The sequence below is a fragment of the Petaurus breviceps genome, unplaced genomic scaffold (genome assembly GCF_028583685.1).
Source record: "Petaurus breviceps papuanus isolate PSGF00001 unplaced genomic scaffold, PetGlider_PUasm1.0 38, whole genome shotgun sequence".
In the NCBI taxonomy this organism is placed as follows: Eukaryota; Metazoa; Chordata; class Mammalia; order Diprotodontia; family Petauridae; genus Petaurus; species Petaurus breviceps.
The window spans coordinates 92220766-92248306 of record NW_027186304.1 but is presented as its reverse complement, the minus strand read 5'-3'; positions in this window follow the sequence as shown (position 1 = coordinate 92248306).

Genomic DNA, 27541 nt, shown 5'->3' with positions numbered 1-27541 from the left:
CTCTGTTTTAAATGCTTGATCCTTTTTATGAATATGTGTTTGGTCTCCTGCTTTTTAACATGAATATTTGCATAGAAATTTAAACTTGTTTCAATATATTTTCTAACAAGTAGCTGTAAATTTATTTATGTGTATCTAAATAAATTCTTTTTTTGGGGGGGAAGGCAAGGGAATTGGGGTTAAGTGACTTGCCCAAGGTCATACATCTGGTAAGGGTGTCAAGTGTCTGAGACCGGATTTGAACTCAGGTCCTCCTGACTCCAGAACTGATGTTCTATTCACTGCACCACCTAAATAAATTCTTAACATATGAACATGAAATTACATAAACCAACCTGGTATGACCTTTCCTTCTATACAACTTATAAAGATATATCTTGTATTCAGATCTCATAAAGAGAATAGAAGAAAGGAATAGGCCTGTGATTTAATTAGTATAAGAAACTCTTGGGTGAGAAATTCCCAATACCCTTTCTAGGTGCCTCTTCTGAAATATTTAAACTTAGAATGTTGTCTAGAGTATTGTGAGGTTAAGTGACTTGTCCAGCTGTAGTCATACAGCCAATATATGTCAGAATCAGAAGGCTAAACCTAGCTCTTCTTGTTAGATAGGTTCCCAGTGCACCATGCCACGCTGGCTCCCCTTGTCAATAAAATAGAAAAGTGTGAGCATTAGTGATTGGTTTATGGAACATATGTAATACATCCTGAAACACTAAGGAAATTTATTAAGCTCCATATAAATGGTTAAATTGAATCTCATGTTTCTTGTTTCTGTGCCAAATGTACATGGTCATTAAAGTTAAAAAAAAAAAAAAGGTCAGGAAAACCGAAGTTCAAATTCGGCCTCATCTACTTAGTAGCTGTGTCATACTAGGCAATTCACTTCACCTCTGTTTGCCTCAGTTTTCTCATCTGTAAAATAAAGTAAAATATAGAATTTGTTGGGCTTATGTAATTGAGATTGAATCCATTGTGTTTGTCATGAGTCTTAACTATCATTTAACAAAGATTTTCTTTAACTACCTCAGGAAGTAGAATTATTCATGAGTTATAGGTAAGAAAATACAACTATAGTTTGGTAACTTATTCAGGGAATTAGGTGGCAGAATCATGGTTAGAATAAACATATCTTGATTCATGGTACTAGATTAGATATTGACTCACTAAGCTAGAAACAGCTGCTCATTTAATGGGAATTTATTTTCAAAATAATTATTTTAAAATACATTTACTTACAAATGTGCTAATAAAGAAGGTATGCCTTTCTTTTAAGAATTTTTTATGCTGACCTGAGGGAAAGAACTAGATATGACATAAGAAAGAATTAGAAAGAATTATGAGTGATACAAACTCAAAATATAAACCTTTGCACTTTAAAATTTAGAGTCTACAAAGAAAAAGAGCTACCAAAAAAAAAAAAAAAAGGAATACACTACAGTTATCTTCCTGAATTCCATTAAGGATTTTGCCTTAGAGTGAGAACCCAATTTAGATAGGATTGGCCTAAGTAGGCAGAGTTTTGAACTTCTTATCCTAATGCACTTTCTTAACATTTGGCATGGCTACCAGAAGCCCTTGTCACAGCTGATAAAAATATTTTCCATGCCAAATAGTAATAGGAATGCTTTTCAATTTATATTCATTTCATCCCCTTTTCCTGACAGAAGGTCCTGGCTTATGGTGCAGAGGGAAGTGGGAAATAGAAGATTGCAGGATAGAGAAGAGACAAGACTTGTTAGAAACCTGATCTACATATAGGAAGAGGGTATAACAAAAAGGAACAGTTAAGAGGCGGCATAGTTGTAGTGTGATACCAACTCTGCAGCATATTTAATTTTGGTTCATTATAGACAATCTTCTGCTTTGAGTCTTATTACAGCAACACATTTGATTTTGCTGAAAGGGAAATTCCATGTTCCACCTCATCCCCCATTGATTGGCTAGGTTGTATGAGCAAGTTCAAACAGGTGAACTTGCAATGACTGACTGGCTGTTGCCCTAAGGGAGCTTCTACAAAGGCAAGTTAAACTATATCAATAAATGGATAAAATGCAGTATTGGAAATAACCACCTGGGTACCACTACAACCCTTAGGTGAATTGTAAAAACAGTTCCTAGCACCAGCAGCCTAGTGGAGGCACTCAGCCATTGAGTACCAGCCTGCACAATGCTTGGCATTGAAGCCAAACTCAGACAGTGGTACAGGCTCAGAATTATTGGATAGGGAGGCATCTTCCCCTGGGAAATGGGTGCACTCACCTTCTAGCACAACATAAGTGATATAATTTAAGTGCCATGTGGAATGTATTCTTATTGTTAGCTTGGTGGCACAGTGGATAGTATGCTGGACCTGGGGTCAGGAAAACCCATGTTCAAATTTGGCCTTATATACTTAGTAGCTGTGTCATACTAGGCAATTCACTTCACCTCTGCTTGCCTCAGTTTTCTCATCTGTAAAATGGAATAATAAGAACACCTAGCTCTCAGGGTTGTTATGAAGATAAAATGAGATATTTGTAAAGTAACTTGCAAACTTTAAAGTGCTAGATAAATGATAGCTAACATTAATTGTCCTAATGTATCCTATTCTGTGAGTACTGATAAATTCTCAAACACCATATAGGTTATATGCATTTTTTGTTCTATTATGATGTGCCTTTGTAACTCCTTAGTTATATATTTGTAGTCTTTACTGTAAGCCTGTATGCATATATCTTTTGGAGTCCTTCATGTTCTTTGAAGTGGAAGATGATTCTCTTGTGTTAATCTTTATATCATAGACGAGTAAATTTTTGAACTGAGTCAAATGACATCATAGAAAGAGTTTTGTGATAGGGTTGATCGTTTTCCACCATGCTTCCCGCTCCCATATAGGTTAGGCTACTTGTTTTCCTTTAAAAAAGCAAGAAAGGGGAGCAGCTAGGTGGTGCAGTGAATAAAGCACCAGCCCTGGAGTCAGGAGGTCTCAGACATTTAACACTTACTGTCTGTATGACCTTGGGCAAGTCACTTAACCCCAATTACCCTGCCTTCCCCCCTCCAAAAAAAAAGCAAGAAAGCTATTCTAGAGTATTGAGAGGCCCAATGGACTAAGGTTCCAACCAGGTAGCCATTGACACAGCTTGCTGGTATCCTTAGACCTGGTGACCTTTGTCAGGATCTCTGTGCCAAGATGATCCCTCTCTTTTTACTATTATGAGACACCATGTTTTCCAGAGCTGAGACCCAGCAAGCAAGCTATGCCTTGAGCTTCATGTAACAATAATCCTTTGCACTCACCCTCTCAGTCACCACAAAATCCCAGAGTTGTTTCACAGCAGCTCTATGTGGTCCCTGAGCACCGATAGTACTCATGTTCTAGTCATGAAGCCCTACCATGAATCAAACTTGTCTCAGTGTGGTTGTTATTGTCAGGGTCATTATCCTCCATTGTTGTCCTCCATCGTCAGGGTTATAGCTCACTGCATAGTGACTCACATGCCATAGCCACTAGTATGTGTATTGAGATTTGTCCACCCTAAGGAAAGGTCTCCTATAAGAGGGGGACCCTGCACATGTGTCTATGTCCTCTCCTCTAGTGGAATAAAAGAAAGCTTTTTGCTTATGACCATTGTTATTTCTTTGGGCTTATTTTGTTTTATTTTACTTTTTAGAGTTAATTCTTAGTGGTTTTGATAACCAGTGTTAGCTCTCTGTTTTTTTTTTTTTAATTTAGAATTAACAGCAGTTGCAGAGCTACTGTGGCTCTTTGATCATTTGGGCAGTGCTGACACCTTAGACTAGGCCTTCCTGGTGGGCCTACTCATGTGGAGGAGAGATAGGTCTATATGAGCTAGGTGCTGTGTCCTTATTGAGTGTTCCTTCTGTGCTTTAGCTAAATGAACCTCTTTGCTGACTCTCTCTTTCTACTATCTGAGCTAAACATTCCTGGAAACTGGCCTGAATCAGGCTTCCCCATCACAAACTTGAATTCAGCCTCTATCACTTTAGCAACTGTATGGAATGTATAGGTCATTTAGCCCCTCTGACTCAAGTTTTTTATAATAATGCCTCTAGTATCTACCTCACAGGGCTGTTGTGAGGATCACAGTCACAAACGTGTTAAGTATGTCGAAAAGCTTAAAACATACGCATATGTCAGCAGTCTTCCATATGATTAAGTACTAGAAAATTGGATTTCCACATACTGGGCTTTGTTGTAGACAATAGCTAAGGGCAGACATTATTTATATTTTGACATTGATAAGTATCTGCTAACTGTGAATCATAGAAACCAAAACTAATGAGCAAAAAACAAGTCCTGGAAGTTCTGCTAGAAATAAAACTTTAGCCCTCAGAGACAGTCCCAGGCTCCATAAGCATGTTCAGCAAAATGGAGGTTGTCAGAATATATGACAGCCACAACCACATAAATGAACAACCAAAAAAAGAGGAGAGGATCTCATTTCTAGCAAGTGTGGAGGGCACAGAGAATGTTTTTAATGACCTCCAGAGATTGTGCTTTGACTGTTTTCATCAATGACAAATAACTATAGCACAGAAGAAGAATGTGGGTTGATCTCCTAAGTATGAGAGAAGAAATTGCCGAAATTTATTGAAAGTGCTGGAAATTACTCTTAGATTTAGCATAGGAAATGAAGTGATCCTTGGAATAATGGAAGAAGTGTTATAGAATGGGGAAAGCTTGGTTATACAACAGTTCCCATTGAAAGGGCCCATGGAGGTTTCTGTGAACTGCCAATTCAATATGAGTCAGCAGTGTGACCTGGCAATCCGAAAAGGTAATCCCAGCAGTCATAAATAATGTTAATAGAAACATAGTGTACCTAACCAAATTGGTGATAAACCCTGCTGCTTTCTATTCGACTACATGTGGAATATTGTGTTCAGTCCTATGCAATGATCATAGCTAATAGATTTAGAGCTGAAAGGGACCTTTGAATCCATATAGCCCAATCAGTATATTAGTTTCATTTTCTAGATGAAGAATTTAGGCCTAGAGAAGTTGAGACTTCCGCAAGGCACTTACTAGCAGTGTGTGACCTTGGGCAAGTCACTTAACCCCAATAGCCCAGCCCTCTGCCCTCCAAAAAGAAAAAAACAGACTTGCTCAAGGATACTCTGATGTTAAGTTGGAGAACTGGAACTTGAACTCTCTTCTTGGACTGTATCAGATTGCCTCTCAAGACACTGATAAACTAGAATGTGTTCAGATGAGAATTACTAATTTGGTTAACAATATTAAAAACTCAAAATGATGCTCTATAAAGATGAATTGATGGAACTAAGGACATTTAAACTTCAGAAAAGAATACTTCAAAGGATCATAAAATCTGATTTCAATTATGTTTTTTTGTTTTTTGTTGTTGTTATTCTTTGTTTTAAGTTTATTGATACATTTTGCTTTGATATAATCTACATTTCTCAATAAACACCCAAACTCCCTTAGAAACACATTTCCTAAAATAAGTTGATTTATCAGTTAATAACAGGAAGATGAGGTATATACTTTAACTTTGACAGTATGGGACTAATGGTGCAGCTGGGAGGCCCAGTGCATAGAATGCCAGGCCTGGAGTCAGGAAGACTGATCTTCCTGAGTTCAAATCTGGCCTTAGAAATTTACTAGCTGTATGACCCTGGGCAAGACATTTAACTCTACCTCAGTTCCTTATCTGTAAAATGAGCTGTAGAAGGAAATGGCAAACCATTCCAGTATCTTTTCTAAGAAAATCCCAAATGGGATCATGAAGAATCAGACATGACTGAAAAAACAACTCAACAGGTGGGACTTAATGCTGACCAGTGTTTTTTATCAGAGGTTTGATGCTTTTCCATGTTGACTTTGTTTATGTTGTTCTAGTCATTATGTATATTGTTCTTTAGGCTCCAAATAACTTTATAATTTTCTCTGAATTCTTCATATTTGTCACTCAGAGGATAATGATATTCTATGACACTGAATAATATATTAGGTGTAGTGGAGAGGTCACTTAATTTGGAGACAGAGGACTCAAGTTTGAATCTTGACTATACTATGTACTCTCTGTTTGACCTTTAGCATTTAAATCAGAGGTGAGGACCCTCTAGGTCCACAAGAGTGGACCTTTGAATCTGTGTGGCCTCAAGGCTACAGGTTCTTCACTCCTGAAACCCTTTTGGACTTCAGTGTTATTGCCTGTGAAAGAAAGGAGTTGGCTCACATGACTGCTCAGGTACCATCTAGTTCTGGATTTATGGTAAAAAGGATTATTAATTTGTTCATCCATCCAGTAATCACTGGGGATATGTTATTCCCATTTTTAATTGTCACATAATGCTGATGTGAGCATTTTTGTTCATATACTTCTTTTTCTTGCTGAAAATAACTTCCTTGCAATCTAGTCTCAGTGAGGACAAAGGGAATGAGAAGTTTAATAACTTTTTACTGACTTTCAGTTGGTTTGCTGAATGGCTGAACTGATCACAACCCCATCAGTAGTGAATTAGAGTGTTTGTCTTCCCATAGCTTTGCCAACAATGACTTTTCCCATCCCTTAGCATCTTTGCTAGTTTTTATGAGAATTAGATGATAACTCAGGGATGTTTCAATGTAGATTTCTTTAACTATTGTATCATGTGGAATAGGAATTAGCCTTAGAAGAAGTAGCATTGTACAATGGAAACAGGGATAGATTTGGAGCTGAATGGAGTTAGAATTTGATTCTGGTCATTTCCGTATACTAGTTATGTAACCTGAGGCAACCTAAACTTTCTTTGCCTCTGTTTCCTCATCTGTAAAATGAGATGATTGGATTAGATAATATCTAAGATTCTTTCTGTCTCTAAATATATGATCCTTTGTTCATTCTGCTTGTCTAACAGCCAGAATTTGGATAGCTAGAATTATCAGAAAGGTAGATCTCAGTTCAGTGGAAGAAAACACTCTCTGACACTTTACAGCTAGTCAAAAGTGGAATGGACTGCCTAATAAAGTAGTGAGTCCGTCATCCCTGCGGTTTTTCAAGCAGGCCTCGGATGATCATTTTTTTTTTTAAGCAATCGGGGTTAAGTAACTTGCTCAAGGTTACACAGCCAGTATATTATTTCTGGGTGCGGTGCTAAGTATCTGAGCCCGGATTTGATCCAGGTCATCCCAACACTGGAGCCAGTGCTCTTACTTGCTGAGCCACCTGGCCGCCCCTAAGCAATTGGGGTTAAGTAACTTGCTCAAGGTTACACGGCCAGGTGTTTCTGGGTGGGTGCTAAGTGTCTGAGCTTGGGAGTCGATCTCCAGGTCTTCTCAACACTGGAGCCGGTGCTCTTACTCGCTGTGCTACCTGGCATCCTCGGATGATCACTTCTAAGAGGTATTGTAGAGGGAATTTCTGTTCAGGTACAGTATACACTAGGGCACTAGATAGTGCAGTGAATAGAATGCCAGGCCTGGAATCAGGAGTACCTGAATTCAAATCTAGACTCAAACACTTACTAGTTGTGTGACCCTGGGCCAATCATTTAACCCTCTTTCCTTGTCTATAAAATGGTGTGGAGAAGAAAGGGACAAAAACACTCCAGTATTTTTGCCAAGAAAACCCTAAATGGGGTCACAGAGCCAGACAAGACTGAAAAAGACTAAAAGACAGCAACAACAGCAGTATGGACTAACCTTTTAGCTCCTTGTTGACTTTGAGATTCCCATATTCTGAACTTGGGAGTCTTAAGTAATTTCCTTAATTCTCCTTCTCAAACTTGTTATACAATGAATGTTTAAGATAACACTGTAAGTATTTGACTGTCAGGCCAAATGTCTTGGGTTGACACACTACAGCATCAGAACTAAGACAAGAAGGAGATAGGGAATGGCTAGAACTGTTTGGAATAAGATAAGATAAAGGTCTTAGGTAAATTAATTAGAACTGTGTGGAATGTGACAAGCTAAAGGGTTTTGACAACAAAACTTGAAGCAGTTGCTGAATCCCCAAAGATATATGCATTCTAGCCCTTAGGAGCTGACACCAATTAGGAATGGCTTGTTTCTTGGGGGAGGGAAATAGAATAATTATACACTAGTATTACATAAAAGGGATCTAGGCTAAAGGGATGTTGTAGTCCTCCTACCAAGGATTTATTTGGCATTTCAGCTATGAATCCTGATCCTCCTAAACTTGGTCCCTATAATTTATAAATGGAAAGAAACCTAGATTATTAAAATCTTTTGATTTGCAGCAGTTCTGTTTGACTGGTACCAATTGTTGATCCACATTGTACGTTTCTCGTGGGGCACAGGAATGGCTCTGCCAATTTTGTCAGCCAAAAAATTTAGCACTCTTGCAGAAAATGTACCCACACTAAATGAATTTTTATTTCTTACTATTTTTACAATGGGATTGAATTAACTTCATGGAGCTGAATAAATTCACAAAAATGTAGAAGGGAAGTGAAGATGTTACAAAAGAGAGCATGAGGTGTGCAAAGACAGAATAGGAAATGTATGACATGGGACAAGAAGGGAGATCCCAGCTAATTGCTATTGGCATGTCATTTATTCAAGATTAATAGGACAGCTTTGAGAGGTGTGTTTTGAAGTGAGAGAGGCTGGGCCTAAAGGCAAGTAATTTTTGTTGTTGCTGGGACTTAAAGGATTCCTTGAAAGATGGGAGGATATTTATCCCAGAGAAGAAAAAATCTTCAATGGAAGGGCGTGACAGTAGTGTTCAGGTATTTGATAAGCTGTCATGTAGAAGAGAGAATTGGGGGGCACCTAGGTGGCACAGTGAGTAAAGTGCCAGCCCCTCAAGGAGGACCTGAGTTCGGTTCCAGTCTCAGACACTTAACACCGACACAAAAAAAGCACTAGCCATGTAACCTTGGGCAAGTTACTCAACCCCAATTGCCCTCCAAAAAGTGCAAAAAAAAAAAAAGAAGAGAATTTTGTTGTTCAGTCATTTTTCGGTTATGTCTGACTGTTTGTGACCCCATTTGGCATTTTCTCAATAAAAATATAGGAGTGATTTGCCATTTTCTTCTCCAGTTCATTTCATAGATGAGAAATAGAGGCAAATAGGGTTATGTGACTTGCCTAGGGTCAGAGTGGCATTTGAACTCGGAAAAATGAATCTTTCTGATAAAAAAAAACAGTGTTCTAACCACTGTGCAACCTAACAGCCTGAAAAGGCAAGCAATACAAATTGTTATATCTTTGCCTCAGATTAGGTCACCAAGGATGACTTTATGTGTGGGCTAAATGGCAGCCTTTCTACAAAGTTTGAGGTTGCTTATTACTACCACTGCCATCACCAGAAATGTGAAGTTCTATTTTGGGGTTACACAGTTAGTAGTATAACCTTTCCTTTTAACTCCTGTACTTTTCCAAATGACAAAATTTTTGCTAGCTGTTGCTTTTGGTACACTTGTCATAAGTTCATCAAAAGTTATTTCACTACAGGTACAAAGATTTATATAGACCCAAACTTTGTATAGGAATGAAGTACATAGAAGCATCATAGAGCCCAGCTTTATCTAGTATAAGAAAAATCTTGCTAAGTGATTCCTCAGTTCTGAATGACTATTAAGTCACCTAAGTTTCAGCCTGGTCTACATCCTTCATACCCCAACAGATTTTGGAGTTATTATTATTCTTTATTTCTACCTAATCTGTATTCTTGGAATAAACCAGAGTGTTTTCTAAGAGCTCTTGTCCAGAGAGAGAGGAAGTCTATCCACTCTGTACTCTGATTCAGTCAAAAGAGAATTTCAAATCTAGTTTTTTTTTTTAAAGAAAAAACATTATTTTATTATTATTTATTAAAAGGTACCACTGTACAGGTATTCAAATGCAACTACTGTCTATAAAAACAGAGAAAAGTTTCTTTTAATATGTCTACCCTATAAGAAAATGTGCATCGATTACATTTCAAACCAAAACAAGGTGGGCAGGACTGACCTTTCTAAGGATTGGAGACTGAGTTGCCCAAACGTCCATCACCCCTCTATGGCCAGCCAGGCCCTAGGGGTTCACAGACTATTGTCTTGATCATTAGGTAGAACCAGGGACTAGCTATCTTCCATTCTGAAGCTGCATCCATTCACCTCTTTATCAAGGATTGATAATTGCCATAATTACCATTGCTTGACCAACCATGATTCCACTAAAGAGAACTTCCACTAAAAAGAGAGCATATAACCCACCTTCTGAAACATGAACTGAGGGTGCAAAATGAGATGTATATTTTTTTGGATACAGTTAATGTGGGAATATGTTTTGCTTAACTATAATATATATTATAAAGGTTTTCTTTCTTTGTTTTTTCTAGTGGGTGTGGGAGTGTGAGAAACATGCTTGTGGGGATCACAGGACTTCCCAGGCAGGGTCAGGGAGTTAGCCTAGATGAGCTTCCACTGTCCATTGCTTTCCTGGGGGCCCTTAGGAAGATCCACACAATATACCTCTTAAAATGGCAAACCCCTTCTCACTGAAAGAACTCAGAAACAGGTGTGGTGCTCACTAGGGACACACCCACAGCAATACAGAAGCTGGAGTGAGGTTCTATCCTTCCAGGTAGATTTAGTGTTACTCAAATTCCTAACAAAACAGAATGTAATCGATGGCAGAAACTACCTTCCTTTTACTTGAATCTCCAACATTTATGGTTTATAATGAGCATTTAATCAATGCTCTTCTATCCCAAGGTGAGGGAACTCTCTCTACTAATGCAAGTAGGAACCTCATCTACAATTTACAGCCTTGAAAAGTTGACTAGAACACAAGGAAGTTTAAATGACTTAACCAGGATCAAAAGTGGGAATTGTGGGGGCAAAATAAGATACCATAATATCCCTTCTTCCAGGGAGAAAATAGTTTTTTAACTGAAAAAATTAATTAAAATAAAAAAAAAACACCATATCTTTGCTATTGTGAAGGATTTGGCACCTTATTACTTCATCAGTTGTTATTTTGTGTGTTCTATTTAATTTTATATGTACATGTGATTTCTCTCTAATAGAATATAAGTACCTTCACATTGAAGGCTTTCCATTTTGGCTTTCTTTATATTTGTAGTAGGGGAATACAGTGGAGAGAAATCTGCCCGCAGTGAAGGAGGAATAGAGTTCAATTCCCACTTTTGATCCTGGTTAAGTCATTTAAACTTCCTTGTGCTCTAGTCAACTTTTCTTTTCTTTTTTTTTTTTTGCCCCTTTTTTTTGGAGGGCAATTGGGGTTAAGTGACTTGCCCAGGGTCACATGGCTAGTTTTTGTGTTAAGTGTCTGAGGCCGGATCTGAACCCAGGTCCTCCTTGACTCCAGGGCCGATGCTCTGCGCCACCTAACCACCTGTAGCCGCCCCTGTAGTCAACTTTTCAAGGCTGTAAATTTTAGATGAGGTTCTAACTTGCATTAGTAGAGAGAGTTTCCTCACCTAGGGATAGAAGAGTATTGATCAAATGCTCATTATAAACCATAAGTGTTAGAGATTCAAGTAAAAGGAACGTAGTTTCTGCGATCAACTACGTTCTGTTTTGTTATTTTTTTTGAGAGGAGAAGGCAAGGCAATTGGAGTTAATTGACTTGCCCAAGGTCACATAGCTAGTAAGTATTAATTAAATGTGTGAGGTCATATTTGAACTCAGGTCCTCCTGATTTCAGGGCCAATGCTCTATTCACTGAGCCACCTAACCACCCCTCTCAGTTACATTCTAATGGGGAAATCTACACATAAAGGGGAGCTGAAAGGGGAAGGACAAGCAAGATGAAGGTAGAGAGGGTTGGGAAGTAGCACTGAGGCCTGGTCCTAAGCAAGTTAAAGTGAAAACTCATTTATCAGAGCTCAGGATAACAAGGGGCAGAATACAAGGTCCAGGTGGGAGGGGATGAAGACGATGGCCAGAGTATAAGTGGCATAATGTGGAGATGACTGGGAGTTATCTATGGCAAAGAAATCAAAGATTTAGTCTCTATTTCCCCTATCCTTGGTACCAAGCACAGTGCATGGCATATAGTAGTTACTTAATGAATGCTTGTTAAACTGAATATAATTCAATTACATTCACATTAATGTTCGTTTTGTCTCTATCAAGACATGGATGCAGCCTCAACATATTTAAATGGAAGTTATAAATGACGAGGCATTGTAATGTAGAGGACAGAGCACTGGTTTTGCTGTCAGAAGACCTTGGTCCAAGTCTAACACTATAGCTATTTGCTATCCATAAAACCCTAGTCATTTAACCTTTCTGGCTAGGATAGTTTCCTCATCTAAAATGATGGGAATAGACAGGAACTCGAAGGCTACTTCCAGCTTCAAATTATAGAATTCTAAATAGGAAGCTGGTATTAAAGAGTTTTGAGGGAAGGACACTATAGGTCTCTTACATATTCCAAATTTCTTCTGCTTTAGAAAGTAGAACTAGGGGCAACTAGAAACACTATAAGAAATATTCATTCATCAACATAAAAGCTTTGGAATGGAGACGTAGAACAGTAGAATGGGCTGCCTTACAAAGTAGTCAGTGCCCATCCCTTGGAACAAAGGTTAGATTGTCTTCTCAGGGATACATAAAAGGGGATTCCTTCATTGAATGGGAAGTTCCCTACTGTTCACTTAATAGCATTAACATAGCTATACTTTTTAAAAAAAAGACTATAACTTTGTTTTGAAATGTCACACATACAGTAGCCAACTGGCAATTCACTTTCATTTCAACACAATAAAGTACATAATACAAATATTATTCTCATTCTACAGATAAGCACAAGAGAGGGTAAGGTGGTCTCGCAGTGAGTTGCAAAACCACGGCCTTTTGCTTAAAAGTCTAGTGTGCTTTCCGCTATTTCATCCACTGGCGTACATAGCCGTCAGCTTGCTCATACCTCATCATTTTAAGAAAATACTTAATTTCTAATGGGACAAATCCCCCTGAATTTTCATGAACAAATCATGTCATGAATGAATGAAAAAAAGCATTTATGAAGTGTCAGGTGTGAAAGCACTGCTCTAAGTGTTGGGTATACAAGTAGAAAATTCAAGACTGCTCCTATTCTCATTGCATTCTCTTGCATTCTCATAGAGGGAGACCACATACATAAGAACATTCAGCTGCAGGGCAATTTCCAATGTATCTTCTTCAGTGGCATTTCCATTGATAAAACAAAATCTGTTTCAGATATTTAAACATCATAGTACCAAAGGACTTTAGTGACAAGAACTTCCTTATGCTATAGAACATAAAGACTATACATAATGAGAGTATAGTTCTTGAAAAGGATTATAGAATTTTAAAGCTATATAGTTTTACAGATAAGGAAACAAGATACCTCCCCTTTCCCTCCCCTCCCCCATTCTCCAAGAGAATCATTTAGATCATTTTGAGGTAAATGCTATGAAGGTGTTTATCTCAGTCATGCACTATAGATATTTGCTGTATAAATGCTACATGATAAATAAATGTTACATAAATATAGTTACAGCCATTCACTATAGACTATCTCAGTCACTATTCCAGCCACTATAGTAAGTATGTAGATACTTACTATATAAATGAATGTACTTTCTGCATTAATAGTCTCAAATAGAAGCATACTTTGGAAAACAAAGACCAAGAAGCATAGACACAACTTAAACCTTTGTTTTAACTAAGCATCTTTGAAATTGAAACAAAATAGTCAAATGATACATGTGAACACCTACACATTTTCAAATGTCATTTAAAGTACATGGAAACTTGTTTCAGCCATTTTTACTCTAGACCAGAATTCCATATAAAGAAGGAAAAATTATATTCAACATGAAGGGGAAGCTATAAAGAGTATTCATTCATCATCATGAGATCCAATTCAGTGGATTCATCTATTATTTGGTGGTTCTACAGCATGGAACCCAAGGGCGGACTGGATGGTTTACTTAAACTTCTAACAACTGTTTATCTAGTCAAGTAATGAAAGTATTATTAAGCAAACAGTAGCATTAACCTGGTCCTCATGCTAATCTTTCTCTAGAAACATTTTCTCCATATTACCTTACGGACTCTTACTGACATTGAATCTTGTATGATAGAACCTTTCATCTCTCGAGAAGCAGAGTCCTTTGATTTATAGCTCTGAAATTACAGAAGGGGCAGACTGAAATTTCAGGTAACACAAAAGGTTGCCAGCTTTCCCAGACTTTATTCCTGCCATCTTTATTCTTTTTCCATGTAAGCCCATTACTTGCAGATCCAAGTATTTGGTTTCCTTTTGCGCTCACATAACATGGCCTACCTAAAAAACCTATTCTTTAAGCATCCCATTGCTTAAACCCTGCCTTACAAAGGAAGAAAAAAGTTACAGCACATTTCAGAAAATTTTTCCTATATTCTATCAAGCTAAAAATAAAATCAATTTTTCTTAATTTTCCCATGTTCATCTTTGTAGGTCTTCAGGTTATTTGGCTATCTGTATGGCTGCATTAAACACTCAGCTTTCTTTCTTTTTTTGGGGAGGGCAGTTGGAGTTAAGTGACTTGCCCAAGGTCTCACAGCCAGTAAGTATGTCAAGAGTCTGAGGCTGGATTTAAACTCAGGTTCTCCTGACTCCAGGACTGGTACTCTATTCACTAGGCCACCTAGCCACCCCAACACTCAGCTTTCTTATTATTCGGCTATTTAAAATTTTTTTTTCTTTTTAAATTTTATTTTTAGTTTTCAACATTCATTTTGAGAAGATTTTGAATTACAAATTTTCTCCCTGTCTTTCCCCTACCCCAAGATATACTGAATACCCCTTTCCCCAATCTGCTTTCTCTTATATCCTCCTCCATTCCCCATCCAACTTTCTAGTAGGGCAAGATGGATTTGCATACCCCAGTGCCTGTATATCTTATTTCCCAGTTGCATGTAAAAAAACTTTTTTTTTTAACATTTGTTTTTAAAACTTTGATTTTCAGATTCTTTCCCTTTTTCCCTCCTCACCTACCCCCACTAGGAAGATAAGCAATTCAATATAGGTTGTACATGTGTAGTTACGCAAAATGTTTCCATAGTAGTTATATTGTAAAAGACTAGCTATATTTCCCTCCAACCTATCCTGCCACCCATTTATTCTATTTTCTACTTTGACCCTGTCCCTTTTCAAAATGTATGCTTCTAACTACCCTCTCCCCCAATCTGCCCTCCCTTCTGTCATCCCTCTCTTATTCCCTTCCCCCTACTTTCCTGTAGGGTAAGATACCCAAATGAGTGTGTATGTTATTCCCTCTTTAAGCCAAATTCAATGAGAGTAAGGTTGACCCATTCACTTTCACCTTCCTACTCTTCCCCTCCATTGTAACAGTTTTCTCTTGCCTCTTTTATATGACATAATTTACCCTATTCTATCTTCCCTTCCTATTCAACTGATCCTGTGCCCTCTTACTGTGTATACATGTACACACATATACACACACTCACACATGTATTTATACACACATACACCCTCCTATACATACATATATATGTATGTATACACATATATTCCCTTTAAATATCCTCATACTGAAAAAAGTCTCATGAGTTACAATTACAGTTTTTCCATGTAGGAATGTAAATAGTTCAACTTTAATAAGTTCCTTATGATTTATTTTTCCAGTTTACCTTCTCATGCTTCTCTTGCTTCTTATATTTGAAAGTCATATTTTCTGTTCAGCTCTGTTTTTTTTCATCAAGAATGACTGAAAGTCCTCTATTTCATTGAATTACTATATTTCCCCCTGTAGCATTATACTCAGTCGTTCTGGGCAGGTGATTCTTGGTTTTACTCCTAGCTCCTTTGACTTCCGGAATATCATATTCCAAGTCCTTCAGTCCCTTAAGGTAGAAGCTGCCAGATCTTGTGGTATCCCGATTGTGTTTCTCTAATACTCAAATTGTTTCTTCCTGGCTGCTTGTAATATTTTCTCCTTGACCTGGGAACTCTGGAATTTGCCAATAATTTCCTAGGAATTTTCTTTTTGGGATCTTTTTCAATCCTAGCTTGGTCCCCCTGTGATCTACAGGCCAGAAGCTCCATAGGCAGCCACGGAGCAGTAACTGCAGTTGCTGCGCCTCCACCACCTCTCGCCCTGGGTGCAGGCACTGTAGTGTGCTCTACCATCACCCAGTTACAACAAAGTTCTCCACTGACCTTTTACTTTCTCTTTGGCATTTATGGGTCGAGAAGTCTGGAAGCCACCACAGCTGCTGGTGATTCACTCTCCTGAAGTCTGCTCTGGCTAGTCTGTGCCTCTGTTTGGGGCCACCTCGGGCCTCAGACAGTGCGGCTCATGTAGGACTGTACTTGGCTCCCAACTTAGTGTGACAGACCCTTCTTGTTGGCCTGCCAAGCTGCCTTCACCAGGAGATTTATTTCTCTCTGTCACTTTGTGGGTTCTATAGCTCTAACATTTATTTAGAGTCGTATTTTACAGGTATTGGAGGTTGTTGGAGCTGGAGCTCATGCCAAGTTCCTGCCTCTACTACCTCCTTGGCTCTGCCCCCATTACTCTGCTATTTCAAAACAGGCAGAGAGTAGGAGAGAACCTCCTTGAAATGAGCAGCTTGGGTATTGAGTTACTCCATTTTTGTTGAGACTACTGATTTACATGTCAGCTAAGATTTGGTTCCGTTCTTGGAAGATGAGATGAAAACAACACTTTGAATGTTACCTTTTCCTATATTATTTATAGATTTTTTTCAATTTCCACTGTTGGGAATAGAATAGCTTAAAGAATTATACCAGTGCCTTTGTTATACTTTCCTTATTTGTCCTCCCATTTTCCTCTGGCACTCTTGGAATAATCAGTTACTTTACTGGCATTCCCAAGTGCTTAATGAATTAGAAAATAATGATGATCCCTTTAAACTTCCCTAAATGTAAACATAAGTAAAAATATTAAAGTTTGACTTTAATGAAACTACTTAAATATATCTCTTTCTGCTGTAACTAAGAAGTTCAATAGCAGTAACAAGAACTATCTTCTTGTAGTATTTACTTTCTAAAATAAAAGCAATTGATATTTTTTTCACTGAGTTGATTTCTCCCCACTTCCCTGCCTATCACCTCTGCACACTAATCTCATCTCTATTCATTTCACATTTGAACTTGAAAGGAATGAGATTAAGGCTTCTGAAAATATAGTAAATTCAAACATTATTTACCTTGTACATTAAAAATGTGTTACATGCTTTATATTGCTATATAATATACACTTCATACACAGAGACCTCTACAATATAAGAAACTTTCATATATGTTCCATATGAATTTTTCACATGTAGAAATTCCTTATTTTTATTAAAAAACCAAAAGTAATTAGTAAAACTGAAAAATAATTATTCCTTTACAAAGGTTTTCTTGAATTTTCAAAGATTCATTCAGTGATTTGTATTATTTTCTAGTATACTTTCCAATGTTCTTTTCTTGGCTGACTTTGGGCTTTCTGTTTTTGTTGGTTTATAACTATCCTCACTCAGGCCAGTTTCTTGGATTGTTGCTGTTTTCCTCTGAATCATCAAACTTTTTTTTTTTTTTGCTTGTTTGGACTCTTGTTCTTTGTTTATAGGAGAAGGTACTGTAGATATAGAAAGTTAATCTTTGGCATCATAATGCTATCTATACACAGTCCAAGGCATGCAAGTCTGACTTCAGTATTTTCTTCACATAGTAAAAAATAGGGGAATTTTCTTTGATTTTGCCTCTACATTTTCATGAAAACTTCACTTGATGCTGTAATAATAATGTGATGCTCTGCTATTTCAAAGCTGAATATGTCTTTCACTCTGTTTTTGTGAATCTTAAATTTACAGACCAATTTTAGTGAGTCATAGTCAAATGACTTTATAAGTTATTTATTTCCAACCACAGAAAGCATGGAATCAGAAATAAAATGAAACAGAAAAAAATTATCTTTCCATTGGTGATAGTACCACTAATGGAAGCAGTTTCATGGTGGTATATATATCTATCTTTTTTATTATGACAAATATATACTTCTCTCTGCTGAGGGAGCATTGAACTATGTGTGCATTTTTTTTATATTTCTGATGAATTCAGATCTTCCTTCAATATAATTCCATGTTTGTAATGTCTTGTCTATTACGATCAACAGTGTTAAATTGCCAAGTGAATGAAAAGAAGGATCACATTGTGCTGTAATAGACTTCAAGCATTCCTATTTCTTTGTATCCCAAATATAATTAGTCCATAAAAGAGACCATATTCTTCACTAATTAAATGCCCTGAAAAGAACCTGCTCAGTCACATATGGCCTACTTTTATATGGCTGTAACCACAGACCACCTCAGTTCTGCATGTGTACCTGTATCTCTTTCCACAGAGGGAGAAAAACCAGTACCTGAGTCCATCTAGGTCTCATTCTGAATTTTTGAGCAACATTTTCAATACTGGTCCCTAATTTCAACAGGAAGCTGGTACCTTTCCTAAGAAGAAAATGTGTCCTTATAATAAGTTAATGCCTGTAAGTACAATCCTTTAGTTTAGAGGAGAGGGAGGGAAGGAGGGAAGGGAAGAGGATAAAATAGGGAGGGGGGAGAGAGAGAAAGATAGAGAGTTTGTGTGTGTGTATGTCTGTGTGTTTATGTTTAAGGGAGAAGATGATATCTGGAAAGAAGTGTAGTGATTAAAATCATGGTTTAAGAAAAAAACAGACTGATCAGATTATAAGTATATTGGACTGGCATTTAATATCAAACCAATATAAACTTGTTTGAAAACCTATAAATTTTAAAGGAGAAGCATATAAGAGAGCATTTGAATGAGGAGAGGAGAAAGAAATTATGGGAGACTATAAGGCCAATGTGATATTCATAGCACCCACAGTGGCTATGACTCAAAATGTAACAAACTCTCCACAAGGAAGATGGAACCAAAACATTTATTCAAACACCAGAAAGCCAAATCCCAACAACAGAAAGCCAAATCCATCATCGCAACCAAGAAGTTGGTGTTCATTACCAATGCTGCAAACACCGACACCCCTAAGTGTTCCCTCTGTCAGACCTTCAAAACAAAAGAGGTTGCTTTAAGCAAAAATGCTCCTCTCTTACTCACACTAGCTGCTATGCCTCAGCTTTGCCTGCTCACAGCTCTGTGTGTGCTCTGCTCCTTCTTGCTCCAACCTTCCTCCCCCACCCTTTCAGCAAGCTCCTCCCACTGTGGGTTCCATATGATTACATTTAACCTATTAAGAGCAGGGAAGATCTTCAAATTCCCATTACCATTACATTTGGCTCCAAGATCTCTCATGTCCCTTACATAGGTCAGTGGGAGTTTAGGGGTAATTGGTATCAGCAGAACTTTACAACAATATAACTTTACAACAACATAACAATATACAATAATATAACAGGGATAACACACAATAAACACAGAAAACAATATCTTAGGGTGGGGCTTGAACACAAGCACCCCATAATTGCCCTTGAGTAAATGGGACCCAAAATCTTGGGTAATGGGCAAAGGTCCCTTCTATGGCTACTTCCTGCTGAAATTGGACATAGAGCTGTCCCTGTCCCAAGAGGTCCCATTTGAGAGATCAGTTCTTCTGCCAGCATCTGGAGCATTGTCGATGCCAGGTCCAGGGGTTTCACAGTTGTGGATAGGGGGTGATATCCAGCTTGAACCATCAGGCATCTACAGGTGGAGGGTACTAAACCTGCAGGAAAGAAATCTAGCAAACAAGGTGAACAGACAAAAAACCAAAAAGAAACAAAGAGACAATAACCTGAAGCAGGGTAGATATAGGGTCAGCTGTGCTTCTTGAGTCTGTGAACCCACTATCATAGCCTCATTCACGGTAAAATATATGAGTTAAGGGTATTATTTGGTAATAATCTTCTCCTGAATGAACAACAGTTATGGTGTTATCCTTACCATGTACTATAATTTCCACAACTTTTGAAACACCGTCTGGCTTCCTCTTTAGCATACTTTACCTCTCAATTTTATTCTATCAGTAGAACAAAACCATTCAGTTCCTCTGATATTTAGGATTTAGGAAGGAGGGTCAATTTTCATAAGGGGTATTATTTCAGAAGGAATAATAATTACTTGAACTATTCTATCATTTTTTATAAAACTGTAGAGGTTCTTCACCTAAATTTTGGAATGTCCCAATAATTTGTCCTTGATAACCAGAATCTATTACATCAACCAATACATGTATTCCTTGAACTGCTAATCCTGGTTTAGGTAGCATCCATCCAAAATGATTTTTAGGGGTTCTCATATATATATTCCAGTAGAGATTTTCCTCATTTCTTTTCTATCCAACCAAAAGTATTTTTTTTTTTTTGAGGGGGAAGGCAAGGCAATTGGAGTTAAGTCAGTCGCCCAAAGCCACACAGCCAGTAAGTGTGTCAAGTATCTGAGACTAGATTTGAGCTCAGGTCCTCCTGACTCCAGGGCCAGTACTCTATTCCCTGTGCCACTTCGCTGCCCCAACCAAAACTGTTCTAAACAATGTAAATCATATCCTGCTGAACCAGGTGTTTCTGGATACAGTGATGGGACATGTTGCCCCACAGTCCAATACTCAGTATTTGGGATCTTACGTGTTTGCTGTTTTCTAATTTACAGATTTGGGATCATCATTCTGACTAGAGTTGTACTTTCTCCCAATGATCTATTGTTCAAATTACATAAAGCAGTTAATAAATTATCTTTCCAATGTTGATAAGAATTATTAGAACTTAACTTCCTTAAGTGTTCTTTCAACAATCCTTTCATCCTTTCAATTAATCCAGATGTTTGTGGATAATATGGAATATGATATATCTATTCTATATTGTTTAATATGCAATATCTCTTCATTTCATTACCTTTGAAATGTAACCCATTGTCACTTTGAATCTGCATTGGGGTTCCATAACATAGATTTATGATATCTAGAGTTTCATAGATTTTTTTTCTGGGTCACATTCTTATAAGGACAAGCCACTAGTGCAACTGAATAGTTGTCAACACAAGTGCATATAAATTTGCATCTTTTATCTTGGGGTAGGGGTCCAATATAATCTATTTGCCAAATTTGAGCTGGAACTTTTCCCCTTGCTATCTCTCCAGTTACTACCCAAGGAACAGTCTGTTCCTTTTCTAGTAGACATATATGACATTCTTTTTCTACCTGTTTTTATAATGAATGTAAGATACTCATACCTAGCTCTTGTGTCCACTTCTGTGTGGCCTGAGCCCCTAAATGACTGGCTGTTTGATGGACCCTTTTTGCTAGTACTGGATCATCAGTTGGTGTCAGAGTAGGGACACTACGTTGAGTAGCAATCTTTGCTGGTTGATCAGCAAGTATGTTGTATCCACGTTCTGGCATGGTGAGGACCACATGAGCATCTACATGAAAACCTGACAAATCAGTAAGCAAAGATATGTCCTATATATCTTCCCATAATTCTTTGTCCCAGACTTGTTTATCATGAATTTCCCAATTTTGATTTTTTCTACATGGGCATCCATGTAGCTAACTCATTAGCTACTGCTCATGAATCAGTAAATATATGACATTATCCTCCTTGTTCTGTTTCAATGACTTAATATGTTGCCATAAGTTCAGCATATTGACTACTTCCACATGTCCCAGTACTTTCCAAAGTCTGCCTAGTACATGGGTTATAGGTTATTGCTTTCCAGTGCCTTTTATGGCTCAAATATTTTGCTGTCCCATCATTAAACCATGCATGTTTCTTTTGTTCTTCAGTTAATCCATCATATCCATCATTTCATTTTACCAAGGACTGTATCAACTATTGCTCTGGTTCAAGGGGTGTATCATTTCCCTCAGTATCTATGTTTGCTATAGATTCATTTAAAGCAGAACTCCATTTTCTCCTGTTTTAGCTCTATTTTGAATATACCATTTCCATTTAATTATGCTTACCTCCTGTACTTGTCCAATTCTGTGGGAAGCTGGGGTACTCATTACCCAGGTCATAATTAGGATTCCTAGCTTTGAAATTACTTCATGACCAAGTCAGTTGCCCAATATGCAGCTAACAACTGCTTTTCAAAAGGTGTATATTGAACTCCAGATGAAGGGAGTTTCCTGGACCAAAATCCTAAAGTACATTTTGGCTTTCTTGTTTCTGCCATAAACTCCAGTTTGCATAATCATCCTGTACAATCACTTGTAATTCCCCTGGACCATTCTGCATAGGCCATAAATTTAGAGTTTATTGTATAGCAGCATTGGCTTCCTCAAAAGCTTTATTCTGCTCAAGGGTACTCTTTACATTCCCTTTGATCCTTTAGCTTTCCCTCTGGAGCAGCTCTTTCCTGATTTGGGAGCATTCTTCATATTTACCTGGCACCAGAGTCGACCAGGTTGTCCCTAGGCCACTTTTTTAAAAAAATTACTATGTAAGTGCCTCCTTCCTTCCCTTTTTCCCACCTCTTGATCAGAGAACAATAGTCAAATCAACATGAGCATTTCTGGAAAAGATGTATCACTCTATTACCTGATGGCTCCACTTATACATGTTATTTTCCCCCTGCTCTCCCCAGCCTTCCCCCAATAAAAGGTCCTTTAGGGAAGGGACAGTTTCATTTTTGTCTTTATATCCCCAGTGTCTAGCATAGTACCCTGTACATAGTAGGTGTTTAATAAATGCATTTTGAATGAATGACTGCTAAGCAATCAGTAATCTTGGTAAAAATGGGGTGGGGTCAGAGGGAGAGAGGCATAGATACAATAGGATTAAATAATAAATAATAACACTTACTAGCTGTGTGACTCTGAACAAGTTACTTAACCTTTGTCTTCCTTAGTTTCGTCATCTATAAAATGGGGATGATAATAGTACCTACCTCCTAGGATTTTTGTGAGGATAAAATGAGATAATATTGGTAAAGGACTTAGCAACAATTTTAAGTGCCAAGTAAATGTGTTATTAATGTTGTTAATACTTTCAAAAAGGAAATGAAGATGAATTTTCAGACTAAACATTTTTTTATTTCTGTTCCTTTATATGGAGTGTAGCAGAACAGACCTTTCTAAGAACTTCACTATCTCCTGAAGTCTATACAAACTCATATTCCTTGCTTCCATGATACTCTCTACCATTCCCTTCTCCTTTTGCCTTTTGTTCACTTTTAAATAAAAAAAAATTGAATATCTGGGATTCAAACTGAATGGGGCTGAGAGGATAGAGAAACTAGGTGCTTGGAATATAGAAGAAGGAATAGTAGAAACAATAGGTATTGTAAATTTTGTTTTAAAGTGTGGGAGATGGCATAGAAGAGGGACGTGCTGGAACATGAAAACTATTAAATAGGCATAAAAGTTCATTTAACTAGGCAGGACAGTTTCTATAAAAAAATGTTATGCCTCTGAAAGAAATCTGTTTATAGCATGTAGCCTGTGTAAATTTCCATCATATGGCAATGCTTGTGTTTGGAACAAAGGCAAAATTGATGAATAGGAAGGCAGACCTCACCTTTTGGAAGAGGCCTATGAAACAGTGTGGAACATTTTCAATGCCATTACTGTTTTATACTGTTTTATAAATTGTGCTTGTTGGCCTTTAAAGCATGAATAGTTGTTAACATATTCTGATGTATGTATTTGAAAGGACATCAACTAAACTAGAAAAATGAATTTTTAAAATCCTTTCTTACCTATGGCTTAAAACAGTTTAACAGTGACTTTTTTTTTTGAGTCATCAATATGTGCCATTAGCATAATTTTTTCTTCTCCCTTCCCTTCCTTCTATCTTTTTGTTGAAGGGATAAGAATTTTAGTAAGGGTTAAGGCAGATTTATTTTAAAGCCTGGACATGTGGGATTTAAAATGAAATACATCTGTCTCAGGATTATTAAACTACTGCATATCCTTTGAAATCTGATGTATTAGGGTGGGTTTGCTCAGTCATAATACATATCTCATTATCTAAGCTCTATAAAGATAACATAAAATGTTTTTGTAGCAGGAGAGAGCAAGATGGTATCACCTTATTCTCAGAAACAGAAATTAGGTTCACCTATCATTGCCTTCTGTGCCAAATTGAATTTACTTTAGAGCTTATTTCAGCTGACAGCCTGGTCCATGGCTTACATTTTGTCATAAAATATCCTTACTCATTCTGTTATAAAATGTCTTGACTCAATTTGTCTTCACTGATATCATCATCTGTGACACATGATAAATTCCCATAGGATCAGAATGCTCTCTGTAATTATATTTGTATGGCATATCAAGGAATCATAGAATTCTAGAGTTGGAAGGACTGCCAGAGGCCATTTAGTACAACCTGTATTTGACCAAGAATCCCCTTCAAGATCTTTAAGAAATGGGCATTAATCCTTCACATGTTCCCAGAGAGGGATAAAACAAAATAAAACAAAACTATCCTAACCCTCTACCACCTCAGTTAATTTTATTTTTAGTTCTAATTGTCAGAGTTTTCTCTTGCATCAAGCCTAGAGTTGTGCCTTAGCAACTTCTACCTGTGATTTCTAATTCTGCCTTCTTGGGCCAAAATATAACAAGTCCAATAGTTCTTTTTTTTTTTTAAATAGCATTTTCAAGTAGTTGAAAGTAGTACTCCTGTCTCTCCAAAGGTAAGATGGTACTTAATGCTTCTTTTGGAGCAATGATATCTGATTTTTTCTGATTGCTTTCATCCAACTTCCAGCCTTTGTGTTTGATCCTTCGAGATGATTCAGACATTTTGAAATAAAAGTTTTTTTTATTAAGGTGTCCTTTTTGGAAAAGTCAGAACCCTGGATTTTGTAAAGGTTATTAAATTCACAAGAGTACCTTGGGTTCATAGAAATATCCATTTTACCTTGGAAAAATATACATTGCTGTCAAATTAAGTTCAGTAGTAAATAGGAAATGGAAGCTTAAAATGAATTCTATTTATTGAAATTGTTGACTAAAGCTAGGTTCATTATACAATCTATTTTTGCTTACAGAAGTTCATGTCATGGAATTTCCAAAAAGTTAGTGTTTTCTTAGACTTAGACATCATTATTGATTGAAATATTAACATGCTCTATATTTCAGATGAAATGTTAAAGGTACCATCTTAAACCATGAGATAGTTAAATGAACACAGAATATAATGATCCCAGGCACTTGAAAACATTGTATTTTATGGGAGAATTGAATTAATTATATTTATGAAACCATACTACCGAGATAAGAGACTGAACTTGTGAGGGAAAGGATAGGAACAAATTTAAATTTCCAGAGAGTGTTTCCAATTTGAACAAGTATACAAGTGATTATTTCAGTAGTGGCTGCTTAGTCCCTTCTATGAGTATTGGCTAAAACGTTGGACAGCAGAGCAGTCTTAGGATCCAATATGATCTCATAAGGCTAGACTGATGGGCCAAATCTAATATACAGAAATGTAATAGGGTTAACTGTGAAGTCCTACATTTGGTTTAAAAGAATCAAATTCACAAGGATGGAGGAAGCAAGGCTTTTTCATACAAAAGAAAGACCTTAGGGGTTTTAATGGACAGGAAACTCAGTCTGAGGCAACAATGTGACATAGCATCCAAAAAAGCTAATGTAATTTCAGGCTGTACCAAGAGATGTCCAGTATGAAGGATGTGTTAGTCCCATAGTACTTTGGATTGCTCAGATCACATCTGTTTTATTGTATTCATTTTTGGACAGTGTATTTTGAATACTATGTTGAAACACTGGAAAGTATTTAGAGGAGGGCAATCTATATGGAGAGAGGGTTAGAGGCCATGCAATATGAGGATTGGTGAAGGAAGCATGTATTTTTAACGTAAAGAAGAGATGACCGGAGGCAGGGAGACAAGATAACTGTCTTCAAATCACTACAACAATTATTTTAAATACCTACTATGTGCAAGGCACTATATAAAGTGCTGGGCATTAATTGATAAAAAATAAGAATCCCTCCCCTCCCTCAGATTTGGCTGTTGGTGATATAAGATGTATACAGGTATGTATACTACAAGGTAATTTGATGAATGAGAGAGCGTTAGTATTAAATGACAGAATGAATTTTTTTTTTTTTTTAAGCAATCAGGGTTAAGTAACTTGCTCAAGGTTACATGGCCAGTTATTTCTGGGTGTGGTGCTGAGTGTCTGAGCCTGGGATTCGATCTCCAGGTCATCCTGACACTGGAGCCGGTGCTCTTACTCGCTGTACTACCTGGCCTCCCCAGAATGAATTTATTTTTAACCCTAAAGATAATATATACCCACAAAAAGATTTTTATCAAGCAAATAACAAGGGTCAGACCTGCACGTTAGAAAGAATATTGTGGTAGTAGAAGATTTTCTAGAAAGGAGAGCCTGGGGGCAGGATGACTGATTGGAAAGCTATTACAATAATATAGGTATTAAATGATAGCCTCAGGTATGGTGGTGACCATAAGAGTAGACTGAAATTAACGGATGCGAGATATGCCATGGAGGTAGAATCTTATTGGTTGATAGGATGTGCAGTAGGACGGGTTAAGGAGAAGAAATAAGGCAATAATTAAATCTTGAGGATTCAAACCTGAGTGACTAGGAGCATAGTGGGACCTCCAAGAGAAATAGGGAAATTTGGAGGAGGGGGAGTTTAGGGAGGAATATGATAACTTTTATTTCATCTGTGTTAAGTTTGAAATGACAGTCAGGACATCCAGTTGGAGAAGTCCTACAGGCAGTTTGATAGGCAGGACTAGAATTCAGGAAAGATTAGAGCTGTGTATATCAATTTTTGAATCATTTATATGAGATGATAATTGAATTTTCAACAACAGATGAGATCACCAGAAGAGAATATATAGAGAGCAGAGAAGAGGACTGTCAGCCAGTGAAAACCATTATGACCCCAGCCCTTCAAGATGAACTATATTAACTGGCCATTAACCCCTCTCCCTTCCCTGCCTCAGCTCCTTGCTAGATGGCACTATTATTAGAATTAGATTTACTGTATCCCTACCTGTTATTCATTATTCCTTATTAGACAATACAATTTACTGGTCCAGGATATTCTCTTAGAGATAGGACAGTCACCTGCTGGTGCCATACTATTTATCTAAAACTCTATATAAATTTGCCTTCTGAGGGGCTCTAGGCCTTAGACTCAAATGCAAAAGCTGTTGCATGGCTCCACATCTTGAACCTGTTACATGCTGCCCTTGACTGAAGCAAATTGAGGCTGTACATCAAAATTGTTTCCTGTTGGTATCTTTGCTCTTCTTCTCATGAGTAGTGATAAAGTTTTGTTAACTACTATTATTGTGTGAGTTAATTTGCTTTTCAGTCATCTCAGTTGTGAATTCATTTGGGGTTTTCTTGGCAAAGATACTGGAGTCATTTGCTATTTCTTTCTCCAGCTCATTGCACAGACAAGGAAACTGAGGTAAAAGGGTTAAGTGACTTGTCCAGGGTCACACAGCTAGTAAGTGTCTGAGGCTGGATTTGAGCTCAGGTGTTCCTGACTCCAGACCCAGTGCTCTATCTACTGTGTTACCTAGCTATAATAGATAGAGTGCTGGGACTGGAGTCAAGAAGGCTTATCCTCCCGAGTTCAACATTCAGATACTTACTAGCTATGGGAA